This window comes from Argentina silus, assembly GCF_951799395.1.
Source record: "Argentina silus genome assembly, chromosome: 7".
In the NCBI taxonomy this organism is placed as follows: Eukaryota; Metazoa; Chordata; class Actinopteri; order Argentiniformes; family Argentinidae; genus Argentina; species Argentina silus.
This window is the reverse complement of record NC_139661.1, coordinates 1,811,288-1,821,231: the sequence shown is the minus strand read 5'-3', so window position 1 is coordinate 1,821,231 and position 9,944 is coordinate 1,811,288.

Here is a 9,944-nt window from a genome sequence, read left to right as displayed (position 1 = left end):
ACAACGCACAAGTCTCCCAGGTGGGTCTCAAACTGAACAAGGCCTTCGTTACACCTCCAAATGTTTTGGATTTTGGCTAAATCCAGACAATAAATACGTATATGAAGTACATACAGCATTATATAAGTCTATGGAATCATTCATGATCAGTGTTGGGCATAATGAGTTACAAAAGCAACACATGACAGTAATATATTAATAATAAGAGTAATATAACAAATACTGTTGACGTAAAGCCGAAAATCAAACAAGTGTATTGTAATAATGCATTGAAATAAAAGCCATAACATCAAGGACACATGTAAGTCAAACAAACTCGAAACAATGGTAAAAGGTACAAGAGGAAAATACGAAAGGAACATCTACATGTGCTCATCTGAATGTAATATATGTAATACATTGCTTTCCATGCAAAGTAATATTGTACAAGTAATATAGTGCTTTTTCAAGTAATGAATCCCAACACTGTCATTGATAGTATACTACAATGTGATTGGCATATTTCTAGCAAACATGAACTCGACTTTTAACACATTGACCAGGAACGTAGCAGGACATACTGTTCTTTTTGCGCTATTTTGTTGAATTCCTATTGATACTACACCAATAGATACCACACCAGTGTATACAAATCACAGTAACCCTATTTTTATGCTGGGACCTTATATACCTTATATACTTCAAAAGCACTCACTGTACCGTATGTCGCTTTGGATAAAAGCATCTGCTAAATGGCATATATACTGTATATACACTCACCGGCCACTTTATTAGGTACACCTGTTCAACTGCTTGTTAACGCAAATATCTAATCAGCCAATCACATGGCAGCAACTCAATGCATTTAGGCATGTAGACATGGTCAAGACGACCTGCTTCAAACCGAGCATCAGAATCGGGAAGAAAGGTGATTTAAGTGACTTTGAACGTGCCATGGTTGTTGGTGCCAGACGGGCTGGTCTGAGTATTTCAGAAACTGCTGATCGACTGGGATTTTCATGCACAACCATCTCTAGAGTTTACAGAGAATGGTCTGAAAAAGAGAAAATATCCAGTGAGCGGCAGTTCTCTGGGCGAAAATGCCTTGTTGATGCCAGAGATCAGAGGAGAATGGCCAGACTGGTTCGAGATGATAGAAAGGCAACAGTAACTCAAATAACCACTTGTTACAACCAAGGTATGCAGAAGACCATCTCTGAACGCACAACACGTCGAACCTTGAAGCAGATGGGCTACAGCAGCAGAAGACCACACCGGCTGCCACTCCTGTCAGCTAAGAACAGGAAACTGAGGCTACAATTTGCACGGGCTCACCAAAATTGGACAATAGAAGATTGGAAAAACGTTGCCTGGTCTGATGAGTCTCGATTTCTGCTGCAACATTCAGATGGTAGGGTCAGAATTTGGCGTAAACAACATGAAAGCATGGATCCATCCTGCCTTGTAACGGTTCAGGCTGGTGGTGTAATGGTGTGGGGGATATTTTCTTGGCACACTTTGGGCCCCTTAGTACCAATTGAGCATCGTTTAAATGCCACAGGCTACCTGAGTATTGTTACTGACCATGTCCATCCCTTTATGACCACAGTGTACCCATCTTCTGATGGCTACTTCCAGCAGGATAATGCACCATGTCACAAAGCTCAAATCATCTCAAACTGATTTCTTGAACATGACAATGAGTTCACTGTTCTCCAGTGGCCTCCACAGTCACCACATCTCAATCCAATAGAGCACCTTTGGGATGTGGTGGAACGGGAGATTCGCATCATGGATGTGCAGCCAACAAATCTGCAGCAACTGCGTGATGCTATCATGTCAATATGGACCAAAATCTCTGAGTAATGTTTCCAGCACCTTGTTGAATCTATGCCACAAAGAATTAAGGCAGGTCTGAAGGGGGGTCCAACCTGGTACTAGCAAGGTGTACCTAATAAAGTGGCCAGTGAGTGTATACTGTATCAGTCTGTATCCTCTTAAAACGTAACTTCTCATTCTTTGAGGTATAAGGGCTGGTTTCCCAGACAGAGAAAGCGTGATTTAGTCCAGGGCTAGGTTTAATCTGTGTCTGGGAAACCACCCCTGAATGTTTCAATCCCTTGTGTCAGTGACTGAGTAAACATGAACTTCTCCAGCTAACACAGAGTAACTTAGGCCCCAACCCCAAACAATGGGACTGGAGGGAAGACAGCAAGTGCCTTGGGGCAGGATCCCTACGAGGAGAAAAAGGTGTCGTTTTCAGACAAGCTTACATGGAGCATGAAAGCTGCTTGTTGTGAGAGGAAAAAATACCCCCCAACCATCCATCCATCTATCCTTCCAACCCTCTGACCGCACCTCTTGACCCTCCTCGCAACACGAAGACCTGGATGCAAGACTGACCTTCTGTGACACTTGACACAGCATGACTTGTGGTGTCACTGTACCGCTTCAGGCTGTCAAGTAGGTAAGTCCCACCATTTATCTGGTCATAGTTTGCTTCTTCTCTGTCTGCTTTCTTTAGTTGCTACCTTTGAATTGTTGCTGAAGGGTTTGCCCCCAGGTATGGAATCTGTGGTAAAGACAAAGACAAAGGAAAGAAAAAGCTGCCTACAGTAATTCACCCCAGTCTCCCTGAGGACCTCTTAAAAGTCACAATTGAGGCTTTCAAACCGAGAGAGCACAATGGGAAATGTACAGTAGACTCCTCCACACTAGCACCACTCGGAAGCTGAATTGCAGAGTGGTTGAACTGCAGGTTCACTCGGCTTTGGCTAGCGCGAATGTCCTGTGTAGAACGAATTACACAGACTCATTGATTAGCATCTTTGTTAAAATGGGACATCTGAGTGCTCCATAGACTGTAACTTGATTAATCATTGTGAAATAACCGACTTGTATTTTTATGAGGAGAGTTTCTAAGGTCAGATGATTGAATGATAATAGAGGAGTGACTTTTTGAATTGATTTGCATGTATTTTACATTCACCTCACAATTTTCACTTGTTAATCAAAATAGCCTCATTGAATATTATCAATTGTCTTGCAATGAGTACAGAAATGTGCTAACACCCATTGCAGTAATGCTCCAAGCAGCTCACATGACTAGATGACTACTTGGTCAGAACGGCCGCCACATCATTCTGCTGTCTCATCACCATGACCACCTTGCTAGGTGGATCAACGGCTAAAGCCCAGACAGACACTCAGGCCTAGAAAGCCTTTGAGAGGACTGTGGCGCCAGAAGACAAACAGAACCTCACCCGTCACCCCCCTCCCCCCCCCCACCCCCAATCTCCCACCCACACAACCCCTCCTCCCACACCTTGATAGATCAGCCTTGCTAAGCCCCCCCCCCCACCTATACAGTCCAAACAAATCTCCTCTAATCTGATGAGCAAAGCAGATTTACTTTCCATTTGATGCCACCCGTCAGACAGGGATTGTGCATCCTCGTAAACAACAAAGCAGACTTCAGCTGTCGTTTTAGAGAAACACTTTTGTTTTATTTTTGGGTTGAGCTTGTAATTATTGGAGTTGTTGAATATGATTATTTGATCAAGATAGTGATTAAATATTGACTGGGTGAGATTTCATAAGCAGTGATGGTTGTAACACCATGAACGTTTGTACTGCAAGGTGAACTCATTATGCGCGAATGAATGATTGTCATTCATATCTAACGAGGGGCATCATCTCAAACTATTTCTGGTATAAACATGAATGTTGCCAATGAAGTGTTTCAGTGTTTGTAATCATGAACCAGTTTGGTGAATTCAAACCATTTAGGGATATTTAACATTGCAATATATCTACAGTAAATAGCTATATTTATCAAAGCCATGCAATAAATTGTGCACTAACTAGCTTAGCTTGAGCTTTAAAATAGTACTAAATGGCCATGATAAATCGATAGTGATCAAGGAATGAATTTAGCTTGTTCTAACATTCAGTGGAGAGTGCTGTTATGGTCCAAACAAATAGATTTTTACAATCTGTTGTCGAGGTCGAGCACTGTTCTTTACATATTTGTCTGTTTATGTGGATATGCACACTTTTGCTGTTGCTATTAGAAAAGGTAGCATGGACTTAGAGGGCAGCAACACACAAAACTATATGCTACATGCTTTAACATAATTATGTGAGTTATATACATTAAACTAGTATGTGATTTAACATGAATTATATACATTAAACTAATATGTGATTTAAGGTGAATTTTACAGATGGTACTGTGAGCCTCTATGCCAAAAGTCTTAAAAGCACAAGCATAAAAGTATTGTCATTGTTTTTTAGACAAGCTGCCATCAATATAATATTGCCACAGGTCATGTCATTATGTGGCCGGGGGTGGACCCTCTTTAACATTTTTGCTCTTTCAGACACTGCATGGTGCTATTTTCCTCACAGTTGGCATCCAATCATTGGCTGGAAAGCCCAGGTAAATCAGCTGTAACTGCCTTAGATCCTGATGCCTGGGAAGTGGCAACAGAACCTATTCTTGGCAACAAGTACTCAGGTATCTCACTCAGTCAGTCATTATCCCAGATTGAGCATCGAAGTCTTAAACAAGTGATTTAACCGAACACTTACTGTGGTTAGAACAATGTCCTACCAAATGAACTCCCATTTTCTGTTTGCAATCATTAATACTTTAAGCCTTCCCATGTCAGTTGGAGACAGAATCCTCTGAGAAATGACCCAGTATCTCTGATTTGAAAGTACATTTTTCTGAAGTCAAGCATGAGGAAAATGGAAAATATATTGTTTATTGTTAAATAATGTAGGGGTTTTGAAACACCTGAAATATAGTGCATATGAGGGTTAAGGGTCAAGGGGGAGCCTTAAATTGCCATAGTGATTTGGCAATCGTTCCTTGAGGATTGTGCCAGCAAGAAAAATAAAGGAAAGCTGTCTTACATTCAGACTATGGCTCATTGGACTTCATTTGTATATTCAAAAGTAACCAAAACTTATCCCAGACATGATGGTGACTAATATATTGATGGTGACTATATATGTGTGAATGATTACACAATCAAATATCCTTTTGAAAAGGAATCATGTGTAAGAAATCAATGCAGTTTTGGTCAAGTCTGTGCAATAAAAACTCTGACATTTGCATTTAAAAAACAACATTTCAACATTTCAACATTGTGGACACACCTCATAAAACAGTATGCACAATGGCCGACAATGTTTACGGGGAGTATTGCACCATGCAGCACACCAAACCAGCCATGTGTTGTGTTGTGTTGTCTTGTGTTTTGGGTCTGCTCTTTATGTGTTTGGAAAAAAACTTGCCTCCAGTAATAGCTCCGGGCGATGGTCACCCTTGGGACAAAGCAAGAAAGACCTGGCAGCATCAGGTTTAATTGCCTCTGACACATCATCACCCTCATTGTGCCTCTCAATCTGAACAGGCCTGGGTATGGGACGGTGAAGGGGGGTGGGGTGGTGGGGTGGTGGAAGGGCACATGGATAGGTTGGTGTGCGGGGTGGGGTGGGGGGACACACATACGCACACGGCACCAGTCCTGGTGTTTGAGGAACACCATCTGTCACAGTGGTGTCAAGTGGCCCTTGTCTCCAATGATTAGGAGTGCTGCTGCTGCCTCAGGTGGTCTGAGGCATGGCGGACCAGAGAGAGACCATATGGTCTATGGGTACAGTGGTGGTCACAGAGCAGCACCCAGGAGAGGCTGTCCCTGCCCCCCCACCCCCTCTCCCCCAGGTCTTCGGACAGACAGACAGACAGACAGACAGACAGACAGACAGACAGAAAGACAGACAGAAAGACAGACAGACAAGCAGGCAGGCAGGCAGGCAGGCAGGCAGGCAGGCAGGCAGGCAGGCAGACAGACAGACAGGCAGGATGAGACCACTGCAGACCTTGTAGATGCAGCCTTTTCAAGGCTAGGGCTGTTCAAAATGCATGTGGTTTCAGGTCAATACATTACAAAAGTCAATGCAAAAATATGTAGATTGGGACAGTATACACTACTGTACATATTTGTATTTACTAACCTGTTACATGATACCTACAGTATTATAGTATCGTACTGTTATCAAAGACCAAGAGAATGGAATAATGCACAACCTCCAAAATGCAAAAGAAGTGTATTACAATTTTTGTGAAGCATTTTACGAACATTGTCTATCACAGTACCTTGTAATTTAAAGTTAAGTTGTTCCTGAATATGTAATTTGTAAATTGCAGGAAAGGAACATCTGAAAGTCTAATCCATTGTCACATTTGGCGCAACTTAAAATAAATGTATGGAACTTTGACATCAATTGTTTAATTTCTTATTGCTGCAAACAACAGACTCCCTCCAAGTAATTGATCTAAATGTTACCAGCCATTTACATGAAACTCCTTCACCAAGAACCAGTGAGAAATTATAGCATTACTCTAACGTGGTTTCACCCAGGCTGTCCCATGGAATATATCCTACCAAAGATGAATCAGAAATGCTCTTCTTGCATTACATTACTTGTTTAGATAACAATCCCCCCCTGTCCCTCTGTGTGGTAGTCGGTGTGAATCCAAGTGTGCCAATTAGTATTGGGTAATGAGTCAAGGACAGTAGTGTGAGGGTCTTGGTAGGGATGCTTAATTGAAGACAGAGCGGGTCTATAATCTTGGTTTTCACTGGGGTTATGAGTGCAAACAGCAGACACAAAGCCCATGTCTGTGCCTCATGTTGTGACATAACAAGGATCCACACCTGCAGTGAATGCATGTGAGTGTACACAAGGCAGACCATGCAGAACAGATCTGGGAAGAGAGGACAGAGTATTCATTAACATACATAGTCTGAAGACATATGACACATACCAACAACACCTCTGACTCGGAATAAGAATCATGTTTTCATTGCGGATAGTATCTGTTATGTTATAAGGTGAGTGGGAAATATTATTGTTCCCTTATGTTGTGATTTGAGTCATAACTGATTCTCGACATCCATTTTGCCTTTTTGCCTATTTCTAGATCCATTTTGCAAGCATATCAAATTGAGGAAATTGAATGAAATAAATCAATCAAATCAAATCAATCAAATCAATGGCTGAATGGCAACAAAACCAATGTCAAAATCTCTTTAAATTATAGTCTACAGTATCTCAAATAATCAGTCACTACATTGAAGCTGCAGAGTGGTCCTCTGTGGCTCAGTTGGTAGAGCATTGCTCTAGGTTGTGGGTTAGAAAATGGGGCCAAAATATATGAACTCATTGTACTGTAAGTGTCGCTTTGGATAAAAGCGTCAGCTACATGGCATATATTATAGAAGAAAGCATGGTTTCACTGAGATTTGTCTTGTATGGCACTGTACATTGACAGAGATGCTTTCTGTTCTGTGATGTGTGATTTTCCTGTTGAATTTTGAAGTGTTTTTCTTAAGAACTGTTTCTCAGCACATGCCAAACTATAATCAGAGCATCTCTGGGGGCAAGGGGGCAAATCTTCCATAAGGACACACACATACACACACACACACACACACAATCATGTATGTGTGCACGCACGCACATTTACACAAACACACACACACACACACACACACACACACACACACACACACACACACACACACAGCTAAGATAGGAGAGCACTCAGCTCGACAGAGGAGCATTAGGTCTTGAGATGGCAATGGCACACACACAAAAGCAGCGAAACGCTGCTCCCCTTACTCTGCAAAAGGGGACCCCCACTGTGTTCTAAAGAAGGAGCTGTTGAGATAGATGCTGAGGTGGTGGAGAGTTTGATGTGTCAAGATGCCATGCAAAGGCATGTGCTGTCCACACACACACACACACGCACAGATGCACACACACACACACACACACACACACACAGAGAGAGAGAGAAACACACTCCTTATGGCCACCAAGAAGTCAGTTGGTCATGCACATTCAACTCAGTGGGGTTTATTTTTCTTCCATGAAAAACAGCATACTCTCTACTCTAGTTCATAGAGTACACTAATGTGCACTTTGAAGTGTGTTGTTGAGTTGTGACTGATGAACTCTGTCTTCGTAAATAGTGTGTGGCCTTCATATGCGTAGCTCTCTCACATTTCCTCTCAATGGCATTTCTAAAATATCACCCAAGCTTCAACTTGTGAAAGAGAATCTATGTGTGTTGCAGTTAATAAGAGGTCTCTGCACCTATAATATGGAGTAAGGAGGAATATTGAAGTACTTTCTGCTATATGTGAGTAAGAATATTAGGGCACAGATAATTATACTTGTGCAGCTTACCAATTGAGTCTTTTTACTGTAATGGCAACTGCAAATATATTAATGATATGCTACACAGCTTTCAGAGCGACTCAAATGCTAGACGATTGAATATGAATTAGGTTATGGCGTCAATTCACCGTGCAAAGATATTCTCAGAATATTGTAGCAACATCTAAAAAAATCTGGGATTAAATTCAGATGAATGAGTAGCTAACCTAGTAGCAATGGCATTCAGTCATATCAGAGCCTTTTTACCTTACAGAAAAGTCTTTGGACATTCTTTTAATGAATCAGACTTATAGTAAATTCATCACATGTATGTGCATGCCCTACAGATAACGTGATCCTTGTGACCTAGATAACTGTTCTATAAGGTAACGCTTGGTAACCACTGTCTATCAGGATGATCCACCCCATCTGATTGGTCAACTAACCTTGCATGTCAATAACACCATATGGTCTTCCAGGCGGCCTAAGACCATGTGAAGGGGAAAACTTTGCACTGGTGCAAAACTTGTGTAAACCACGTTTATGCATGCACCTTCTCACTTTCACAAGTGATGACAGATGCTTACTGAAAAGCCTGAACTCTGTTATACCTCCAATAGAAATGAACAAAGTGGATGGAAGAAAGGCCAAGACATTGCAATATGTTGGTGTTCATGTGTTTTTTTGGTTTACTTTATTTGTGCTTGTTTGATGCCAAGCAGGTGGGAATTCAGCAAGCACATTAGACATGTGTCTTCTCTCATTGAACAGTGGTAGGAAATGTGGGTGCAATGTCAGATATTGTCAAATGAAAAACATACCTGTCTACAAAATGTGTGCGAGGTAGAAGGCAAAAACATGATTGTTCTGAACTTTTCAAATAACGATAGAACGGCTGTACTTGTTCATCACAATGTCAGTCATAAGTTAGACCGTTGATGTAACCCCACAAATGCACCATATAGAGTATACTGTATATCTCCATGCATTTGAATGGTCGAAAACATGTTCATAGAGAAATATAGTTGAAATGTGTTGTTTTGGTCTCAAAAAGTATTCCCTGAGGTTTAAGAACTGCCTATCCCCAAGTGTTGAATTATTAATACTATTTATGTATTGGAGCAGAAAGACGCCTTTAATATTTGCACATGATATTTCATAGGCCCATTCACTAAAAATGCAAAGCAATAACCAAATGTTATACCATTCATACATTTTCATTTGAATTGGTTGTTTTTATGATTGTAAGTAAATCCTCAAGGCTTTTCCACAGTGTTTGTAGGATATATCAGTCAGACCTATTGTCCTTTGGATGTAGCTACTGTATTACTCTCAATCCCCCTATGGTTTACAATAAAGTGACCACAATCAACAGGTTTACAGAAGAGATCAGAAAAAAAATAATGTTTTCAATGGGGACAGCTTGTTCTTTCCTTTAAAACTCAGCATAAACACAACACGATGAATTAAATATTACCAGCCCCATGCATTATTTGTTAGGAACACGAATTAAGGTCATAAGAGACACTTTTTTGATATATCTGCCCATTGCTGCTTTATGAATGGTGTAGCTGACTTCAAGAACCTTAGAGTAAGGTAACGATTTCTCTGAGGTAAGACTAACTAATACTAGGCCATTCCTTAATACAGCACTATGAATTTGTTTATGATACCACCATTTATTTGATATCCTTGTCTCTATTGCATTGCTACTATATGCAAAGCAA